Here is a 23,304-nt window from a genome sequence, read left to right on the forward strand (position 1 = left end):
AGGACTTTTTTCATCTGGGGAAACAAACAAACAAAAAAAGGGGCTTGGGGCAACATTGGGTGAGTAGGGAGGGTGGGGCATGGGGTCCATGCTATTTTTGGTCAAAAACTGCTGACCACTCAGTGTGGTGTGGGCAAGTGTGCTGGTAAATCACCCGTCATGAAATGGGCTAATGCATTGAAAGAGTCTTCAAAAAAATTCATTAAAGCTGAACGCAGCCTCTTGCAACAATACCAGCTGTTGCACTAGTACAGATGGGCTCCTAGAACACTAACCTAGCAGGGGAAGCCTGTACCACAAGGCGCCTGCCCTTCAGAAGATAATTCTGTTTTTTTGGAGGGGGCTCCCACCTCATATTTCTCCTTCCCTACTTTTCTGTTACATCTTCTCTGACTTCTGGTCCATTCTTTATGAACCCACTACTCCTTATTAAGACTTTATATGTTATTCTAAGCAAGGGGCTATTGTAATTCAACGGAGGACTCATGAAAACAGTAAAGATTGAATCCAAAGCAGCAAAAACCCAAATGATGGTATTACAGGTGTTGTAGAAAATATAAGGGGAAAAATTTTAGTGTAGGGGGCAGAGAACATGTTAGGCAGTGCTTTAAATGGTATTACATAAGCAGATGCCTCTACTGCCTTAGTGTAAAATAGGTTCTGATTCATTTTTGATAGAAGAGAGTAGGGACCTGGTGATGTAGCACTTACAGGGGTGAGTTTTGATGAAGGGAGAGAAGAGGAACAGGTCCAGGTTCCCTGCCATGGATCCCGATATTGAGAATATGAAGTACGAGTGTCTATCTGCCAGAGGTTGGAGTGTTTGGGGGGAGGAGGCTTCTGAAAGGTGCTGGGGGAGAGATAATAGGGAATAGAGGGTCTCGAAGACAAGCATGGCTTAGAGCCAGCCTGACTGCCAGCTATATGTTCAGTCTTTTTCTACCCACAGTTCTTTAAGTTTTTGTAGTTGCTGAAAACTTGTAATGGACAAATTCTCAGATGAGATTTGAGTTTCTGTGTGGAGGCCTGTGTCCACTGTTAGAGGATTCTGGAAAATAATTTTATTTATACCAAAAAGCAAAAGAGGCAGAATCATTTTATTAAAATTATTTCATTTAGTCTTTGCTGAGGGTCACATTGAGCTGTGTGCTACTGCAGGGGCATCTTTGGGAGTTAGCAACATGGCAGAAGACATCAAGACCAAAATCAAGAACTACAAGACTGCCCCTTTTGATAGCCGCTTCCCCAACCGGAACCAGACCAGGAATTGTTGGCAGAACCACCTGGACTTCCGCTGCTGTGAGAAGGCAATGATGCTAAAGGGGGTGATGTCTCCGTGTGCGAATGGTACCGGCGTGTGTACAAGTCCATTTGCCCCATATCCTGGGTGTCCACCTGGGATGACCGCCGGGCAGAAGGCACGTTTTCTGGGAAGATCTGAACTGGCTGCACCCCACTTGTCCTCTGTCTTCCATCTTTCTCCCAGGGAGGTGAAGGGGGACCTGGGTACATCCCACCCTAGGATCCTGAATCATGGCTTAACTAATAATAAATACTTGTTGGGAAAGCGTAAGACTGTATGTGCAAAGAGCTGGATGATTGGTCAAGGAGCTCGGTTGGGAATAATACCTAGACCAGTAAGAGGGGCTTCAGAGAGTGGGTGTCTTTTTTTTTTTTTTAATTTTAATTTTATCAAAATTTGACCAGCTCTGTGCTAGACAATAAAGTGAATGATTATATGAAAAAAAATATTATTTCATTTACCTAAGTGTATGTCCTCATTCCCTAGACAAGCTGTGAGAAGCTGGCAGGTGGGGAAGATACAAATCATCAAAAATGTTTTGCAGTGTTGATAAGGTTTAAGTAAAGATTACATCAAGGCTTCAGAAATCCACGACCTCTCTTTGGTGACACTCTCTGTCTGGGGAAGAGCACAAGCTAAGTCATTTGGAGAAAGCCACTTTACTTCTTTTCTCCACTGGAATCGGGACTAATTAGTAGTGTCTTTCAAAGTCATATGAATAAGGGTATGGTGCCAATGATTGAATGACTCGTACCAGGATGCTTGTGCCAATGTGTTGGTTTGTAACATATTGTGCAAAGCTCAGATGGAAGCTACTTTCTCTTTAAAGGTGACAGGTGAGAATAATAATGGAATAATAAAGGAGCTCATAAATTCATGAATACCCATGGTGTATAGGGTCTTTTGTGCTAAGTGTTTTCCATGGATTATCCCACTTAGTCTTTTAACAACCCAGAGAAGTAGTCACTGTTATAATCATCCCCATTTTAGAGGTGAGAAAACTGAGGCCCAGAGCAGTTAAATAACCTGCCAATGGTTAACAGTGGAGATGGGATTACACACCCAGGCAGTCTTACACTTTAGCCTATGTTTCTAGCCATCACACTACCCTGCTTCCTGTCAGTAAAAGGCAGGGCACAAACTGCAGCAGCAGCATATATTGACCACTTGCTGTATGCTAGCTCTGCCATGCATTGTTCACTTATTTTCTTAACAACACTGTGAGGCTGGCACAGTTGTAATCCCATTTCACAGAAGAGGAAACTGAGGAATAGGTCACATAGTTAATATAACAGACCTGGGGTGGTTGCTGGGGATGAAGCACCAGCTTGAGTCGGTACAACTGACCATCAGAGGGACAAAAAGCCCTAGCAAGGGACATATAGCAGTTTTCATAAAGGCTCACCTTGGAGTCTCACTATGAGTATACTCAGATCACACAAAAATGTGTGCATCCTCTCATTCATAGGCGCCACTCAGAAGCAGCACTGAGGTTGCTGATCTGCCCCTCGACTATGACTATTAATAAATCCCACACTACACCTGCCTGTCCTTCCTCTGAGCATCTCACTGCGTGAAGCCCAGCCCTGCAGGGACGCGGAGTGGAAAGGCTTTTGGAGCTGCCTGTGGTAAAGGTGGGTGGGCAGACAGTGTCTTATGTGGTTTGATTGTTGTAATTAATAAACAAGAAATAGAAGGAGGGAATTTCAGGTTCTTTTACATCACTTGGTTCCTGTTTCCAAAATTATTTTCCATCTTTGTCAGGCAAGAAAAGAGGACCAGCAACCAGTGGAATGTAAAAGTCACTAAAATCAGTTTCAGGATGACAAAGATGTTCACAACTTGGAGCTGCATGGGCGGGTTCAGAGACAGAAGGTTATTGAATGTGTCTTTGGCTTAGCAAGATGGAATGAAAGCTGATGTCTGTCATTTTTCTGTTATTGGACTTGAACTTAAAGTGTTCCGCAGATTTGATGCTGCTGATGTTAAAATGATGATTCCTGTTCCCTTTCCCCAATTTCTACAAAATACTTAATTTTTATGACCTGGGGATCGGCCATCTCAGTGGCTTATGAAATAAGAGATGTCTGTGGCTGGGAGGTTTACTATTTGAAGACTTACCATTGGTAGCTGAGTTGCTTTCCTGGTCATAGAGATAGACTTGTCATGATTCATCCATGCCCTGAGACCCCAGCCACTAGAAGCAAATGTAATCCAACTTTCCTCAAGTGCCCCCGCTCATGCCACCAGTTATGTAATAAATGACTCCAGCCCCTTTCACATTTCCACCAAGTTATTGCTGGGAGCCTCTGGGGCTGCCTTACAGGAATTCATGAGCAATGTTTCCAATCTGGACCCTCTGGTCAATGCCTGTGGTTGGCGGGCAGCACCTCATTGCTGCTACTGTACAGTCTCCTGGTGTTTCCCATATTGCAAACACTGACATTGCCCATCATGCCTGGCTCCTATGCAGATTTTTTTGCATCTAAACCTCCCATGCTCCACACTGAGGTGAAGCTATGCTGGATGCAAAGGTGCAGGCCCCTTCTCCCCTGTGTGCATCTCTGAGTCTCTCAAAGTCCCTCGGCATACAGCATTTTTGGCCTTTGTCTGCAGCCCTCTCCAATGGCCTCAGACATTAGTCCAAGGACTAGCTGGGGTTAGAGTCAGACGTGGACTCTCCACCAGCCTGCTGGCTAGGCCCAGACAACAGTGAATCCTGGGACTGGGTGCAAATTGGTATGAAGTGTAGACTCTCCAGGCTCTTAAGGAGTTTTGAGATTGCTATTCAGACAGATCTCAGGGAGCAGAGTGAAGCTAATGTTTCCATTCAGGCCTGGAACACACCACTGTGGCCTTTCAGCTCCATACTCTGGTTACCTGATGTGCTATCCCTGACCTACGTCATCCACATCACCTTGGCGTTGGCTAGAAATGCAGAGTCTCAGGCCCCAGCCTAGATCTACAGAATGCAAATCTGCATTTTTAACCAGATCCTGAGGTGATTTTCACACACATCCAAGCCTTACCACTTTCATTTAAGTTCAGATTTTATCTTGGAATTTCCAATATTCATATTAGTCAATAATGGAGCTTGATATTATATATTCACTTGAATTATCCCTCCCCTCTACTCTTCTTGGGTTAAGAACTCTGATAATAGAAGGAAACTAACTATATAGCTGACAATCAAAGAAAATCCAGAAAATGAATTCCTTTTTATTTTGAAGCAGAGCAACTCCAATGAGCAAGATACTGTAATAATACCTTTTGATATCCCTGTCATAGAAAGGCTAACCTTTTCCAAAGGAAATGAATTTGAGTATTTGCTAGATATGATAAACAGCCTGACAAAAAGGGCCTGAATTTTCCTTTTAAATGTTCAGTAAAGGGAGGTTTTAACTTCTCCTGTCAGGTAAAAAAAAAAAAAAAAAAATCATTATGGATACTATTCGAGCTGAAACTCAGCAACGAAAACTAGACCAGATCAGAGTAGAAAGCAATGATTTAGCAATGTGTTAAAGGGAGTAGTTTAATGAATAAAGTGTCAACTTTCTTTAGGAGCAAAAATAAATCACACCCAGGCTTAACCAGCTTTGTCGCCGTGGATTAGCTGGGTGTAGCTGGCATCTGTGCTCAGTGTAAAGAAAAATTAAAATTTAATCCTCACTAAGATTTGTATACTGGTATTGTTGATAAGGGTGTTAATAATACTGGCATTGTATTGATTTTACACCTTCTTTATTCTAGCCAGTGCTAAAGGGAAAAAGAGAATGAGGAGCATCTGAATGAAAATGGCCCTAGTTTTCAGTTTTTTTTTTTAGTCAGCAGGCAGCCTTGCACCCTAGAATCCATCCATGGATCCATCAATCCATCAATCGATCGATCCATCCATCCATCCATTCATCCAGGGATGACCTGAAATCCTGTTGTAGAATTGTCTGGCCTCACTGTTTCTGTCCTAGAACTTGGTTTCCAGGTGTATTTATTTCCTAGGGCTGTCCTGGCAAAGTACCACAAACTGGGTGTCTTAAACAATAGAAATGTATTCTCCCACAGTTCTGGAGGTGCACAGCCTGAGACCACAGTGTTGGCAGGGTTGGTTCTTTCTGGGGGCTCTGAGGGAGAATCATGCCTCTTGCCCAGTTTCTTGGCTTGTAGGGACAGCATTCTGATCTCTGCCTTCCTCTTCACATGGTGTTCTCTCTGCATGTCTGTCCAAACTTCTCCTTTTTATAAGGACACCAGTTATATTGAAGTGGGACCCACCCTAAAGACTTGACCACCTCTGCAAAGACTACATTTATAAATAAAGTGACATTCTGAGGTACTAGGGTTTATGATTTCAACATATCTTTTTTTTGGAGGCACAATTCAACCCACACTAGGGAAGGCTTCTTCATAACAAAGTTGTCTGATTTGTTAGTAACTAAACTGTATGGTCCTAGCACTCTCTTGGCATAGGATCGGAGTTCAGCAAATCATCCTTGAATAAATAAAGTGATTCCTTAACTAAGTATACACACTTATGAACCACCCTCAGATATGAGGTGTGGACTACATAATAATTATTTTATAAGTGAGGAAATGGAGGCACTAACTCCAAATCTAGCTGTTTCATCATGAATAAATGAATGAGTAAATGGACATGTTTCCACCACTTGGTGGCATCCAAGACAGAATTCTACTGTATAGTGAATACCGAAAAGTGTTGGTATGTTACAATGAGACATATCTGTAGGCTGAGAAAAATCTCATTTTCTTAGTTTTTAAACAACAAACTTAAGAAGAAAGTGAGACCAAGCCAGTGGCTTTCAAATGTTTCTGTGACCTACAGTAGGAAATTCATTTTACATTGTAATTTATTGACACACAACTGATGCACAAATTTCATTAAAGGTACTTACCCTTACCACATGCAATAGTCTAGTTTCTCTTCTCCTTCCCATTCCTCTTCCTTCCCTTTGCTTCCCTCCTCTTTTCCTCTCTTCCATTCATCTGCATTTTCTAATTTGACTTTATGATGCACTAATGAGTTGCAAACTCCCATACAAATCATTGTGATAAAAACCATTAGTTGTTCATTCAAACCCATTTGCTGCTTCCCTGGTCACAGAGCAAGACTACATTTCCCAGGCTTCTGGGCATTTAGCTGTACCTAAGTCCTCTCCACTGGAATGTGAGTGGAAGAAGTAGGTATGGCTGTCAGGCTCGACCCTGAAAACCATCCTTGCGTGTTCCTTCATGCTCCTGTCCTCTCTCACTGACTGGATGGTAATGCCCAGGGATTACCGTGGATTAGCTGGGTGTAGCTGTTACCTGCACTCAGTGTAAGGAAAAAATTAAAATTTAATCCTCACTAAGATTTGTATACTGGTATTATTAACATCATTAATGGTAGCTGCCTTCTGAAGATGGCAGAGCATTTGTCAGCCTGGGTACCTGGGCTGTTAGAGGGGAAAAAATAAACTCCTATTCTTTAGGCTCCTATGTCTTTGTGGCTCTTTGTAAGGGTCACTTAGCTTATCCTTATTTATCCAATGACCAAGTAGAGGTTTGACTTCTGAGATCATTGACTTCTGTTTAACAGAGTCCTGTGCAGCTGTGGACCCTACTGGGGTTTGCAGTGCTGAGTCTAATTATATTGAAGGACACAGGGCCTGCTCTCAACACCTTGTGAATACAAATGTCCTGGAAGATGACTTCTTCCCTAGGGCTACATGGACCAACTGAGCTTGGTAGTTGTGAGGTGACCAGATTCATGCAATTACAGCCACCTTTTTATGTGCAATGTGAAACAGCACAAATATTGTAGAATGAAAGTACAAATTTGTAAGAATGAGAAGACTGGAGCTTCAATGAGAAAGATACATCAGATCTGAGTTATGACAAATCATCCAACTTAATGTTTGCCCACATCCCTGGATCTCCTTAGCAGAGATAGGGAAAGATGGTCTTTATGAGCTAGTCCTCCTTGCATGCCAAGGACAGAGAAGCAAATTATGGGTGTGTAAATACATGCTGACATTTCTTTTCTCCTTCTCCTTTTCCTCTTTGAGGTATTGAGTCCCTACTGGTACCTATTAGCACGTTGTTGCTTGAGATTTGCTCTTTACTAAGTAAGAAAATGCAGCGATTGAATTTTAGCTCATTTTCTTTTTCTCCTGCTGTTCACCTAATGGCATCCTTAATGAGCAGCATAATGGCGAAGGGTAGCAGAAACAGAATGGAAGGGGAGACGGTAGAAGCCTGCATAATTTCGAAACTGAGTTCTTCTACATAAGTATTTAGAAATGGCTAGAGATTTATGTAAAAGTTCTCTTTTATAAGACACCAAGCTGACTTTAGGTAAATTCACTTTTCCATAACCATTTTCACCACTGAATGGAAGTTTTGCAGAGCTGTAAGGGGCCTTACAACTTCTAGTCCAACTCTTTTATTTTACAGAAGAACTCTGGGGTCCTGAGATGCTAAGGGACTCGTCCAAGATCACAAAAATCAGTTTTTGCCAGAGCCTGTCCTGCCTCTTATACATGCCAGAGTCTCTATTATTTTCAGTATGCTATATTCCCTCCCAGAACTGAGTTTTCCCTTCTCCGCCTCTCTACCCCTCCTCTCTCTTTTTAATTTGTTCCCCCCCTTTTCCCTTATTATTCTTTTTATTTTCAGATGCTGTTTCAAACAATGTTTTTTTGTGGAGGAAACTGCTTGTCTGAATGCCTCTCTCTGGACACTTGGAACCTTGACTATGTGAGTCTAGTGGGGAATAGCCAGGCCAGGAGTCTATTTATATTAATACCTAGAGGGGTACTATGTTATACTATACTATATAAAGGTAATCAATGGAGTATGCTGGGAATGACTGAACTCTCACTATGGAACCAGAATATAGGTAGGTTACTGCAGGGGTAACCCAAGCTTGATCATTTTCAACAATCATAAACACCATCCAGTGGTATTCCTTTCCATTTCCTAACCTCCTGGTGAAACCCTCAGTAAAGTGTGGCCAAGGACCCATCTTAGTCCTGGTCTGATGTGAGCACCTTTCCTTACACATCTCCATCCTGCTGACCATCTCGTGACCTATGCTGTTCTTGTCTCAAACCACTCTGTGCTTGTGTCTGAGCCTTATTAGAGAATTCTCAGCCTCCTCTCCATTGCTCCAAGTTCATTTTTAGCCTGAGCCTACATTAATGGTACTTAAAGGAGGCTGATATCTCATGGGTTTTCTGCTGACCCCAGTTGTCACAATGCTCTCAATCCCAAACCTCAGAGACTTGAGCTTGGCTCTGTTCTGAGCAGCTGTGCTCTGCCCCACTACCTCTAGCTTCTGCCCTTATGTTTTCTGCTACAGTGTAACATGGGAAAGGGGCTTCCTTCTGGCTTAATTTGATAAAAACAGTAACTTCTAGATTGCAATCAAGCAAAAGATGGCTCCTTTTTGGCTTTAAACTCAGAGGCTATTCCAATTCCCAGACAATGGGGCTCCACCAGGCATTCTCCTTGGCCCCTAAAGTTCTCCATTTTACTCCACACCTTTCATATCTTCACTCTCAGTATGAGACACGCAAGTGGACTTCAAGTACGTATTGCTCAAAACAGCACTGGTTACTGTGTTGGGAGAAGGAATGGTCATGTATGGTCATATAATATGACCTTGGTTCTTCAGGGTCCCTTAAATGAGTTAGGGGGATGGAAATACCTCCCAGTGTCTGTGCTTCCCATTGAATACCGGTCTCACAAACAGCCATTTGAGATTGTGCTTTGAAAGGCCACAAAAGAAAACCAATACCCCAAATAAAACTCTGGTCCCAGGAGGGAAGTGTTATGTCCAGAATGGAGAGGATGACTTGACAGAAGTGAGGGGGGGAGCTTGTATTCTCAGTGAGCAATGGCACCAAATGCAATGAGAAGGCCTTGTAAGATCTGACTTTTGAACTGTCCTTTTTCTCTCTACTTCTGTCTCCGCCTACTCCTCACCTCTTTTCTCCTTCTCTGTTTGCATAATCCCCTCTCCTATACTCACCACTCTATCAAAATGGTGAGTTAACCACCAAAAAATGTGGCCTCTCCTTTCCATGTGGTGGGACTACTACTGGGAGGAGGCGAGTCGGGCCGTGGTTGCACTTTCCGGCCCTCCTTGAGTACTGGTCTGCCCAACGATGGGATGTGAGCAGAGAAATATCTGCCAGTTTAGGCTAAGACTTTAGAGATGGGTGTGCCTCCTCTGCTGCACCTTTCCTTTTTCCACCAGCTGGTGAAGTGATGTCAATGTTTGACACTCTGCGGTACCACTTGGGAAGCTTAAAAAAAAAATCCTGCTGCTCATTTAGATGCTACTTAAATTGGCCTGGGATGTGGTGGGTGCAGCAGGAATTTTAAAAGCTCCTCAACTGTTCTAGAGGATTAGTGGTCAGAGAAGTGCTGCTCTGGGGGGTCGTGGGGTCTTAAGACAGAAATTGTCATGGGCAAGGAAGCTACCCACTGGCCAGAAACATCCATGTTGGAATGTTACTTAGGAGAGTAAGAAACCTTTATTCTATTAAGTCCCTGGAAATTCAAGGTTTATTTGTTATAAAAGTTTAGTTATCCCAATTAATATATCTTTTTGATGAGCACAAAGAGAAAGAATCCATCACATCCCAAGGTTTTCTCCCTGTACCTTCCATCTACTTTGTTCTGTTGCATTAAACTCTCTCACAAGTGGGTGGCTCGGGTGCTGGTGGGATGCAGAGCTGCCCCTCTGCTCCAACATTCCCAGCTGCCACTCCTGCTGACCCAGAGAACTTAGAATCAGGAGCATCAATCCCATCATGGAGAAACTCACACATGGACATGATCATTGTTCTATTTGAAAGATAGTGAGTGTCTCTGGTTTGTGTTTGTTCAGTGATTCTATTAGGTTTTCTAATTCTGTTTACTAATATCCAGTGCTCAGGGTGATGCCTTCTGCTCTGTGGGTTGGTGATACGATACTACATTTAATTTTTCCAAGTTTTCTGATACCACTCAGTGGGAGAAGTAATTGTTAGTGTTCAATTGCAGAATGTTTCTCAACTAATTGTCTCAAAACTGCAGGGTATGTATTTGATTTCTTTGATTGATCTGTTTTGTGTATGTATTTTTCTAACATCTTGAATAATTTAGGAACATCCTTAGTTTGTGCATATTCCCTGCAAGCGTCTGAAATCAGGAAAACCTGCTATGTAACGGGCTTATTGTTATATGAACTTGGACACTATGTGGCCATTCAGGTTCTTGGAAACCTAGTACTGATGTTCAGGTCAAGTTGTGTTCTAAAACGCAGGTGTTGGTCCTTTCTCCTGACATCATCATTGATAGGTTGTAAAACTTTCTGTTTGTTCTAAGCTGTTTCCTTCACATCAGTTGAAAGCAATATTGAAAGGGAAAATAGAGCCTGCTGGAACTCTTGAACCAAACTGAAAACTTAGTCCTAGGGAGAAAGTAGGATCAGTTCTGGAATGGAAGTGGGCTGTGGTAGGGGAGGAAGCAGCAGGAATACAGGTACTCTACAGTTAATCTGGAATGGCTAGATAGCTGTCCCAGGTAGGTGGTGATCCACCTTTAAGCAGGCAAAAGGATTCACTTATAGAAAACTGTGCACTTTCCTTCCTGATACCTTGAGGCAGGACTTCTCAGACAAGAGGTCAGGATATCACCTGCTAGATTTGGAAGCCATCAGGTCATTTGTCCTGCCACTGGAGACTTCCCTCTCTGTCATGCTCTTCTCTTGGGAGTTTTCCAGAATTATTAGCAGGAAGGGGGATAGGTCTTTTTTTCTCTTTCTCACCAGGGAACTTAATTGGCAATCTTCGTTGGAGGCTTAGATCCTCCTTGTCAGAAACCCCTCCTCAAAGTGATCTCAAGGCTTTGGGTGGGACACAAATGCATCTTGTCAAGGACCTCCAGCCAAAGTCTACCAGGAACACACCTGTGGGTTGAACAAATTGGTGTTTTTGTTTATTGTAAATGAGTGCAACACACACCATGGAGAACTGTGGAGAAACTTCATTAAAGGGTGTCAGGAAGAAGCTACTATAGAATTTAGGCTTGTGTTTGATGATTTGAAGAGGGTATAAAGAATCAGGATTGGATGCTTTCAGGAAGTGGGGGGTAAGTCTATGATTGGGTATCTTAACATGTCCTCCCTTGAGAGAGGTGGGATGAATGAATCAAGGCTGGAACTGTAATTGGTAAAGAAGAGGGGTCACTCATTAGCAGGATAGGGGGACATTTGATCATCTTTGTGCTTTGGACAATGTACATATTTTGTGTGTGCTCAGACATGATTAGGGAGTGGTCTTATTGTTGCTTTTACTTATCAGAGTCATAGACTGGCGTTGTTTGATACTGTTCTGTGAAGTACTTTATGTTCAACAGGCCTATCTGTGCCTGCCAGTGCCAGATCCCGGCAACACCAAAACCTGGCCCACAGAACCAGGCCAGCTCCTGGATGTCAGGGGTTGTTTTTCTTGTTCTCAATCTGGTACATTCTTGTACAGCCATATTGATCATTAAAAGCTTGTAATCATTCTGAATTGCTAATGTGACAGTAATTAGCCACTGCCATGAGCTTTCTGAGGATTCTCATGCTCTGGCCTCTAGCCCTTCTTCCACCTCCCACAGCCCACTGGTTAGTGCTGAGTGAGGAACCTTCCGGATTGTGCTCCAGCTCAATGGCCAGCCAGCACCTGATCTGATGAGTCAGTGCCTGTGTGGTACCTGTTGCAAACATTTGGAATACCACGATGGCTTTGGGACTGTAGCTCCTCTCAACATCAAGACTGAGAAGAGGCAAGAAGACAGGATAAAAAGAGGAGAGGCAGAGAAGGAAGAAACAAGAGGCAAAAGAGACAGTAAGGGTAACTGTCTGAGGAAGAAGGTAGCAGGAAGTAGTGAAAAAACATCTAGAAAATGAAGCAGAAATGAGGCCCCAAAGGTGAATTTACCAATGGCTGGAAACCAGGAAGAGAGAACTGAGAAGGAAGAGAGGGACAGAAGGAAACAGAAGACAGGAGGAAAATTCAGGCCAAGGCGCCCTCCTAAGGGTCTTATGTTGAACTTCGTTCAGTTTGCCACCAGCTGGACTTTGGACAACAATCATTTTGCTAAAGAGAAGTTTGGGTTGGAGTTGGATCAAATCTGACAGGGTTTAACAGGTAAAGAAAGGAAAGAAATGGAGCGCTGCAGTCTAATAGCCACTTGAGTGTTATGGAAGCTCATTATAATTCTCAGCTTGGCGTCTTCCCTGCTTTTCTTTCTGTTTCGTCCCATGATGCCTCTTTGAATCACAACTTGCACAGGTTCCCGCACAGGTATGAAGAACCTCGCTGTCTTTGAGTTAGAATGAAATTCAGCTTGCGTTTCCCTGCCAAGTCTCCGGGCGAAGGCAGTGCGAACAGATGGCGGAAGAAGCTGCACAGAGAGCCTTGCTTAACCCCACTGTGATGTGAGCAGAATCACACGCGAAGGCCTTTTTTTCCTCAAGCTTGTGGGGAACTTCTACAAATAGTCTCTCGAACACAAAGCGGGCGGGGGCGCGCCATCTCTTCGCTCTTAAGTTGTGCTTCTTTGAATTGGCAGTGGAACCACTGTTCGTGCCAACACACACGGCTATTTGACGGCATCAAGGAAAAGGAAAGAGTAGGTAACCAAGGAGCACAGAGAACAGTGCGCTGGCAGATGGAATGGGCCCGAAGGTCACTCCAGCCGGAGCTCTTATTGCACCTCTGCGTGTCTTGGTTCTCAGGGGTTCTCTCTGGCAGCCAGGGTCTTTCTGGACACTTCTAGGGCCTGACTGCGTGGAACAGAAGCAGGCATTTGTGAGCCTGGGACTGGGCTAAAGTAAATAAGGTTATCATCGACTGACTTCTCTATTAAATCTCTTTGGAGATTGTTTTCCCCTAGAGCAGTAATTTTCAACCTTTTTCATCTCATGGAACACAAACTAATTACTGAAATTATGTGGCACACCAAAATATATATATATATATTTTTGCTGATCTTACAAAAAATAGGTATAATTTTGATTTATTCACACTGGACGGCTATTGTTGTTTTGGTTGTTTTCATTAAAAAAAAAAAAAATTGTCAGCCTAAGGAAAGAGAGGTCAGTGCCCCTAACTAAATAGGTATTGCATGTTTTATAAATTCTTGTGGCGCATGGGTTGAAAATTGCTGCCTTAGAGAAATGAGGGTCATTTCACAAACACTTTTAGAAAAGCCACCACCAGCGTGGGTCTTCTTTGTGTCTGTGTGTTCCATCTCAGGGAAATAATTGTTGAAGTTGTTCTTGGGGGCAGGTTCCTTTGGGCAATAGAGTATGCAATTTGTCTAAGTTTCTTTGTTTTACATTTTTGACTGGGTGACTATTCCTGGAAAGTTGGATTTTCTTCCTGGTCACATAGCAGTAGGTCAATCTTACTGAGAAGAGTTCCTTTGAGTCTCCAATGTTCTGTATCTGCCTCCATCATTGATGTATTGGACACAACAGTGTGTGTCCTTCAGTCACAAACCTGATCATATCATCCTTTATCTAATCCCTTAAACAGAGCAGGATAAAGCCCAAATTTCTTACTACGTTTCACCCTTTAGGATCTGGGCACTTCCCACTTCTCCTTCCTCGTGCCCCCCTCCCTCCGCCCCCCAGGCTGCATACATCCCCTTCCGTGAAAATCCTGGAAATCCTTCTGAATAAGTCGTGTTCATTCTCGCCGTCTGTCAAGACATAGGTTGTTCCATGAGAAAGGTCATACTATCTAGCTGGGCAGAAAGGACAGGTTCCCTGTTACATTACACTCATTCAGCCTTCAAGGGAAAGATACTTGCTCAGGGTGTTTTCAGGTTTATTTTGAGGATGCTCATGGAATTAAGAAAACTGAAGAGTTATGTTAATCACCGTACTGCGCAAACTCACAAAACACAGGAATGGTATTTGGGAATTAGGTCGTGGTTCAGGATATAACAGAACTGATCTCGTTATTGGCTCCCCAGCTGGCGTTTCGTGTTGCAGCATCTCACCTATTTCTGTCCAAGCTTTTACTGTCTGACATTACTGTCTCACTTGCTGTCTACCTCCTAGGTTTGGTTTATTCACGGCTTCTGTTTACTACTTTTCTCCAAAGTAAGTTTTTCCGTTTCTGTTACCTCTATGTCTGTTTTCCTCTGTATGTTTCACATTCAGACTTCCTAGGAGAGTGACTCTGTTTGGGCAGTCAGCACCCAGGATGGCATGGAACCACTGAAGCCAAGCTTTGGTTCTGGTCCCCTTCCTAGGGCGCTGGCCAACCAGAAAGTAGTTGCCTTTAGGTCAGATGCTAATCCTTGGTCCAATCAGCTGTGGCCAAGGTAGCAGAATTACCTCGTGGAAAACATATCAACCTAGGATAAGAAGCATCAGAGAGGGCCCATTGGTCAGTGTAGTAAAGCATCTCAGAAATGCTCACATGGACTGCTTGACACTCAGAAATAATATAAGACAGAAAATTAGTGTCATATTAGTAAAATATGCAATGAGAGCTATAGACCAGCTCAGAAGTGGCTGAGGTCATTATGGTCCAGGGTAAGCATTTCTCTGCTTACAGACTCGAGGATAAACTTCTCAGGATGGCATAACGTCTTTATGAGATCAGGCCTCTGCTTCCTTTTTCCAGCTTCATTTCCACAGGCATCGTGTTCCAGCCACCAGATCTCCCTGCAGCCCTGGGTGACCATGCCATGTTTATTCAAATGCCATGAGGACTATGTCTTATGCTTCTTGAATTTTGACATAAAGAATCATTTCTTTGCTGAAACCATATGTTACCTCAGACACTTAACACCTGTCCCCCTAGCCCTCTGTACCTGCTTCTATTATGGCACTTAGAGCACTGGGCTGTGATTATTGGTTGACATGCCCATTTTGCTCACTGGGCTGTGAGGAAAGGGTCTAACTGTGATTTATTCATTTGAGTATCCCAGCAACTAGTCCAGCACTTGGGCTAGCTAGCACAACTGCCAGGACTAACCCCTGTTTATTGCGTTATTACTCTGTTCCATGCCCTGTTCCAAGTATTTCATATCTATTAACTAATTTAACCCTTCAACAATCTTCTAAATAGGAGTCATAATGATCCCCATTCTATGTTTTGGGAAATTGAAGTGCAGACAGACTGAGAAACTTGCCCAAGTTTGTGTAGCTCTTAATTGGTAGAGTCAGGATTCAAATAAGGCAACTTATTTTAGCACTTTGCCAACTATCTCTTGGCAGTAAATTTTGTAGAGGAATTAATAGGCATTCATCTAGCGTTGAGGATATAAAAGAACTAATGCTAGTGTTCTGAAGAGAAGAAAAGGCAAGGGGTAGGTGCTTCAGGGGAGGAAAAATTAGTCAAGCAAAAGCACCCACAGAACTTCAAGTACCAGCCTTGAGAGACAAGCTGGACCTGATGGGACCAAAGATGGTGGACACTTTCAAATGATAAGATAAGGAACTGGGCTTTTGAGGAAGGGAGAACCATGAATAAAAGCAAGTTTTAAGATGATTAATCTGGCTTTGGAGGACAAGCGATGGTTTGAAATGGGAAGAGAATAAGCACAAGGTTACAAGTAGAAGCCACTGAAATAGCCTCAGGAGGCAGTATATGATGAGGTTACCAACGTGGCCCTGGGGTCAGATGAATGAGGGGTCTGAGTACCAGTTTTGTTATTTGCCAGCTGTGTTACCTTTCTTAATCTCCAAGCCTCTGTTCCTTCATATGTAAGGCAGTCATTGTTACTCACCGGTTTATTCTAGGGATTAAAGGCACGTTTGCCAAGGGCTTCGCACAACCTGACCTTTTTCTTTTGTTGTGGCTTGAACTTTTGTGGTAGCACTGGTGAGAAAAAGGACATGAAACTGAGACTCAGTACAACTTGCTGATTGATTGATGGGTGCTAGGAAGTTGGGACAAGGAAGGGTCACTGAGTGCTCAGTGCAGGTGGTAATGTCAGGGAACCTGGGGTCTGGGTCTGGTTTTGTCACTAACTACTTTGGACACATCAGTCATCCACATGGCTGGATCTGAATTTCTCCTCTGGAATGCAAAAATGTTGCATTAACAGTTGCTCATTTTTCTTCCAGCTCTGAATGCTGCAATAATATAGCCAGGAGGTTTGGAATCTGGACAATGGGGAGAATATAAAAAATACTCAAGCTCTGCCTTTGCCTTCAAAGAGATTTCCTCATCTCTTCCACTTTTTATTAATCCTGTCCTTTGTTCTTCCTTTCAGTTGGAAATATTGTTTTCTTTTGTTTTGGGCTAATGACTCCAAAATCACAGCGATCAATGGCAGGTTTTGAGAACTGAGCAGAGGGTGAGTCAGAGGTGAGGTTTTTTCCTGGAGTTCTCTGGAGGCTCTCTCCTGACCTGAGCCTCCCCATTTCTCTGAGGGGCAGAAGCAGGTGGCTCCTCAACTAAGTGATTCTTCTTTTCCCCTTCCTGCAGGCATGGCCCATGCTCTTCTTGGTCAGCCTTCACAGCCAGTTGGTGATGATGCTCCTCAGATGTGTTTTCCCTTGGACACTCCAGCTGGGAATCCTCCAAAAGAGAGACAGTGGGGTCTGTACTTGGAAAGATGCCCATGCAGCCTCTGCTAAGAAATGTTTTCATATTGTGAGGACTTCTTTGCTTGGATTACATTTTGCTGTGGGTGAAATGAAGTGTGTGAGCAGTTGCTGAAGTCCCTAGTGAGCAAATTTCCATGGCAGCCCTCACAGGGTCGAGTTCTTATCCAAAAGAGAGTACTTAATTTTCAATTAACAAAGGGCAAAGAGGACTTTACTGTGATTTTGCTTATGGAAACTTCAGATACATTTCCCCTGCCCTCCAGGTACCATATGGAGCTGGGAGGAAGGTCAATGACTTCTGTGACAGTACAACATCCCAGTCACAGGATGATGGTGATATGGAGCAATGAAAGTATGTTGGTTATTAATTAAAAAGGGAAACATTATCAAATTGACCTAAAAGACATTCATTAAGCACCTACTGGTTCTTCCACCTGCCAGTAAGGGCAAATTTCTAGTCTTTCAGAATTCTGACTTGAGTGTTGAGAATGGATATCTGCTAAATAGGCAATCGAATTGCGGCATTCTTTGAGCTGCTGACCAAAGATATAGGTGTAATCAACCACCACATTAAATATTTCAAGAATCACAGCTTCTGTGAGGAAGCAGGGTAATAATTATTCACATATGCTCTATAAAAGAGCAGCTCAACATGTGAAATTTACCATAATGCAATTGAAAGACTATGGAACAATTTTGCCTTATAGCCTTAGAAAATGAGTTTTACTTGACCCGGAAGGATGTCTGAAATATTTTTCAGTTTACTAATTTTTTTCTTCTTATGTGTTCGAACTGTAGCCAAATACAATAATTGACTTACTATATTTTTTGGTTCTTGTGTTTTTCCACTTTGGAAATTCATTTTTTTCTCAAACATGCTATAACACTTGGTATAGTTTTCTATTTTATGCACATATTTTCATGTTTGTAATTTCTTTCAATGTGATCATCAAAGTTTTTTAAATTTTTAACAAATCTGGGTGTGATAATTACAATATCTGAAATATGTATGAGACTGTTTTTGTGGTCTGTGATTTCTGATAGTCCTTGTTTACGTTCAGATTGTTTCACTTTCTTGTATGGCTGGTAATCTTTGACTGCTTGGTTGTCATTGCTCTTGAAAACTTATTAGTGAGGGTTCTCTGAGACTTAGGATAGATGTACCTTATGCTGAGATGAACTTTCAGTTGAAACACCTTAGAACAAGTTCATGGTTTGAGAGTCACTGGTTCACACTCTGGATTTTATAGAATGAGGCAAAAATTTGTAAGAGGGTTAGCCACCAAAACCCAGGAATAGATGCTTTTCTTCTGCCTTTTCCTTTTGTCCCTCTTCCTTTGTTTATCACCAAAGCAGTCCTTTTTTGATTTCCAGATGTTCTGGAGAGAGGAACAGGATAAGACCTGGTTGTGCTGGACTTGAGAATATAGTCTTTTTGGGCCTCAGCACCTTGTAGGCAAAATCTCCCAGGGCTCCTCACCATCAGGGGGCTTGAGCCCAACTCCTGTCTCTCTAGGTCTGCCACTGGTGAACTGAACATAGGTACTTGTGTTATTGGCAAATGCCCTCAGATCATAAGTGGCTTTGTATATCTCATTTTTGGCTTATCTTTCCGGATACAGGATTTCATCCAAAAATTAACCTGGGAGTTCCTCATGTCTATTCAACTCTTCCGTGTTTTTAAGTTATTGTTATTTTTATAACTTTATCCAAAATTTTTTCTTTCATTTCAGCCAAAAGTTTGATTAAACTAGCTTAATTTTTCTAAGTATTAGAAGGCCATGGTGGTCTTTCAAAATGCAAGTCTATGCTAGTTTCTCCTCATTGCTTATTATAGTCATTCTCAAAACATCGAACTTTTTAAAAATCATTTACTTACAGTTGGACCCTAAACTACACTTTGATAAAGTTCCAAGATGAGTTCAAGCTGCTCAGCATGGACCACAAGGCCACATCCTGCTTCCCAAGACCTATTGTCTTCCACCCCATCTTCTCTCACTTCCACACTGTGTTCCAACAATATGACTAAGCTTAGATGTATCTGAACATACTGTACCTTTTCATGCCATAGTACTCCCTGTGAAATTGAACACCCTGTTTTCTTTGTCCCTGAGGCAAATGCTTATCTTTTTTTTTGAAAGCCAACTTCAGAGGTCACCTCTTTTATAAAATTGTACTTTTTATTTTTTAAATTAATTTTTTTTAAATTTTATTGATTAGGTTATTATAATTGTCCTTATTCCCACCCCCTTTCCCCCTCCACCCAGCACCGCCCACTCCCTCAGGCAATTTCCCCACCATTGTTCATGTCCATGGGTCATGCATTTAAGTTCTTTGGCTACTCCATTTCCTATACTGTACTTTACATCCTCATGGCTATTCTGTAACTACCTATTTGTACTTCTTAATCCCCTGACCTCTTCACCTATTTTCCCACAGTGCCCTCCCATCTGGCAACCGTCAAAATGCTCTCTGTATCCATGATTCTTACTCTGGTCTTATTTGCTTAGTTTGCTTTTTAGATTCAATTGTTGATATGTATTTTTTTGCCATTTTATTGTTCATAATTTTATCCTTCTTTTTCTTAAATAAGTCCTTTTAACATTTCATAATAATGGTTTGGTGATGATGAACTCCTTTAGTTTATTCTTATCTGGGAAGCTCTTTCTTTGCCCTTAAATTCTAAATGACAGCTTTTCTGGATAGAGTAATCTTGGCTGTGGGTCCCTGCTTTTCATGACTTTGAATATTTCTTGCCAATCTCTTCAAGCTTGCAGAGTTTCTTCTGAGAAATCAGCTGACAGTCTTATGGTAATTCCCCTGCAGGTAACTAACTTCTTTTCTCTTACTGCTTTTAAGAGTCTCTTTATCTTTAACCTTTGGCATTTTAATTATGATGTGTCTTGGTGTGGTCCTCTTTGGGTCTAGCTTGTTTGAGACTCTCTGTGCTTCCTGGACTTGCATGTCTATTTCCTTCACCAAATTAGGGAAGTTTTCTTTCATTATTTTTTCAAATAGGTTTTTAATTTCTTGCTCTTTCTCTTCTCCTTCTGGTACCCCTATGATGGAAATGTTGGACCTCTTAAAGTTGTCCCAGAGGCTGCTTATACTATCCTCATTTCTTTGGATTCTTTTTTTCTTCTTGTTATTCTGATTGGTTGTTTTTTGCTTCCTTGTATTGCAAATCATTGATTTGATTCTTGGCTTCATCCACTCTACTATTGTTTCCCTTTATTTCAATTAGTGTAAACTTTGTTTCTGACTGGATCTTTTTTATGCTGCTAAGGTCATCACTAAGTTCCTTGAGCATCCTTATAACCAGTGTTTTGAACTTGGCATCTGATAGATTGCTTGTCTCCATTTCATTTAGCTCTTTTTCTGGAGTTTTGATCTGTTCTTTCATTTGAATCATGTTTCTTTGCCTCCTTGTTTTGGCAGCTTCCCTGTGTTTGTTTCTATGTATTAGGTAGAGCTGCTTTGATTCCATATCTTGGTGGTGTTGCTTAATGTAGTAGGTGTCCTGTAGGGTCCAGTGGCACAGCCTCACCTATCACCCAAACTGCATACTTGAGGTGCACCCTTTGTGTGGGCTGAGTATACCCTCCTCTTGTAGATGAGCCTTGGTTGCTGTTGGCACATAAATGGGAGGTGTTTACCCAGGCCAGTCAGCTGCAAGGATTGGCTGTGAATACTGGCCATTGATGTCTACCCTCTGTGGAGGATCAGCTGTGCAGGGGCAGGGTAGCGGTACTCTGACATGGTCTGTTGCTGTCCCCTTGTTGCACTGGCCCTGGAGTTTCCCAGGTGGTGCAGGCCAAGTTCAATCCCTACCTGTGTTTTGCTTAGGGCCACCCTGCATGAACCATAAAGCACTCTGAGATGGCTGCTACTTGTGCTGGGGAAAGCCAAGCTGTGAATCTAGGCTGGCTGCTGGTAGTGCCAGGCTTGGGGCTCACCGAAGCCAGCTGTTGCTTGTTTGAGGGGATTTAGGAAGTTGTGAAGCATGAGCCAAGACTAGCCATTCATATGGAAAAGCAGCTAGGGTGGGCCCCTAAATTGGGTGGGGAGAGTCTCTGGGGATCTCCAAGGTGGGTCCAACAGTGTTAGCCAGATTGATTTAGTCTCATATATGGCACTAGTCTGCCAGCTCTGTGGGGGTGGGGGGTTTAGAAAAGGGACAATGGCCTCTGTTGTCTGATGTCAGACACTTCAGTTTCTCCCTGTATACCACTGGCACCTTTCAAGTTGCTATTGTGGTGCTGGAGCTCAGAAGGAGTGAGTCTGAATAGCTCAGTCCATGTTTAAGAAGAACTGCTTAGGGCTCCAGCAGGTTATTCCACTGACTCAATCCCTGTTGTTTTTTGCAGCCAGAAATTGTGGGGACTTATCTTCTTGGCACTGGTACCCTAGGGTATGGGGTCTGGTGTGGGACTGGGACTCCTCACTCCTGAGATATCTCTCCTGAATTTTTATCCACCAAATGTGGGTATGAGACCAGCTTGTTCCATGTCTGTGTCCCTCCTACCAGTCTGGATGGTTGTGGTTTCTTTAATTCCATAGTTGTCAGACTTCCATTCAACTCAATTTTGTATTAGTCAGATTTCTATTCAACTTGAATTCTGACTGTTTTGAGTGGTGGTTGTTCTATATTTTAGTTGTAATTTTAATGTGGTTGTGTGAAGAGGTGAGCTATGTCTGCCTTTGCTGCCATCTTGACTGGAAGTTTGAAATTGCTTTTAATGGCACTCTCTCCATGTTATGATTGATTTTCCCTTTGAAGTTATACATTGCACATGATTCTCTAAGTGCTCATTCTACTACTGTAATCTCCTTTTGTACTGTATTTCAATATCCTTGAGGGCAGAGACTGTAATTAATTTATCTATGTTTTACCTAACCCCCAATTCAGTGCCTAGCACATAGTTGATTCTCAACATATTTTTCAAGTTGAATTAATGCAGCAGAAAATCAGGTGCTTCAGATACCCAGCCCAAGCAGGAAGAATACTGTCATGACTTCTGGTACTCACTACCCAGAGTTAAGCTAAACTCTACAGGTTAAAAGCACAGTCCTCTATAAGACTGCCCTCACCTGAGAGACCAGTTTGGGGATCCCCACACCACACTCACTTCTAATCAACTGGCTACAACTTTAGGAGTTCCCACCATGCCCTCAGGTTTTATAATTTCACACTCACAGAACTCAGGAAATGACATATATGTTATGACTACAGCTTTATTATAGCAAAAATGATACAAAGTAGAATAAGCCAAAAGAAGAAACAGGTAGGGTGAGATCTGAGGTCCCAAACATGAAGCTTCCATGTCCTCTCCCTGGGGAGTCAGGATCTGTCACCCTCTCAGGACATTGATGTGTGACAATACACAGAGTATTGCCAACCAGTGAAGCTCACTCAGGCTTTGGTGTCCACAGTTATTATTGGAGTTTCATTATATGGGCATCATTGGCCATGTAATTAAATTCAATTTCCATCCTCTTCCTTTCCACAGAGACTAGGCTGACATCAGCTGGTTTCACAGCACCAAGTCTCTAATCACATGGTGTTCTTTCTGGCATGCATATCCCCAATCTCAAGTCATTTTATTAGCAAAAGGTATCTAGGAGCCCATCATTATCACCTCATTAGCATGCACTATTATGGCCCAAAATGAATAACAAAGACACTCTTATCACTTGGGAAATTTTAAGGATTTAGAGGCTATCTTCCAGAACTGGGAATAAAGGTCAGTCAAATTCTTCATTGCACAGGAAATGCTTTCAGCTCTAATTTGACTATAGTTTGTGCCTAGGAATTCAATCTGGTGAGCAGGACCTATAGCAAGAAGTCCAAATGGAGAGCTAACTCTGAGAGAGGTGAGTTGCATGTAACAGCTGACATTTAACAATAGCTGCCCTTTGATTACAGGCAGGAATTTCTCAGTGCTTGCTTGACACATTGTGGATGTTTAATGAACATTTGTTAAATGAATGAAATGAGGTGAGTGCAAATTGGACCTTGATGAAAGGGTAATCTTGGACAGATGAAGAAGAAGTGAGGATAAAATTCCAAGTGCAAACTTGCCAAAGGCACAGAGCAAGGATGTGTGTGGCAAGTTCAGGAGAATGCATATAGATTTATGTAGGGCTAGAAGGGGAAACAGAATGACTATGAGCAGAATTCACAGATCCTTGTGTACCAGTATTAGCATATTGGTTCAGGTCATCGCTGCAACAGAAACCAGGATGAAAAATTTAATTCTAGATCATCTAAATGTCTAAGTAGATAGGTGACCCAGAGGGGTGGTTTGCTCTACTCGATAAAGTCATCTAAGTATCCATATCCCTTCCATCTCGTGATGCTGTCCCCTGAGATATTGTCTGCTTGATTGAATCT

General features: G+C 42.4%; 1 pseudogene; it reads left to right on the forward strand.

Moving 5' to 3' along the window:
- The first annotated feature begins 1,123 nt into the window (after positions 1-1,123).
- Positions 1,124-1,672, forward strand: LOC150004194 (cytochrome c oxidase subunit 6B1 pseudogene; annotated as a pseudogene).
- The last annotated feature ends 21,632 nt before the right edge of the window (positions 1,673-23,304 follow it).

Source organism: Furipterus horrens, unplaced genomic scaffold (genome assembly GCF_987537825.1).
Source record: "Furipterus horrens unplaced genomic scaffold, mFurHor1.1.pri manual_scaffold_7, whole genome shotgun sequence".
In the NCBI taxonomy this organism is placed as follows: Eukaryota; Metazoa; Chordata; class Mammalia; order Chiroptera; family Furipteridae; genus Furipterus; species Furipterus horrens.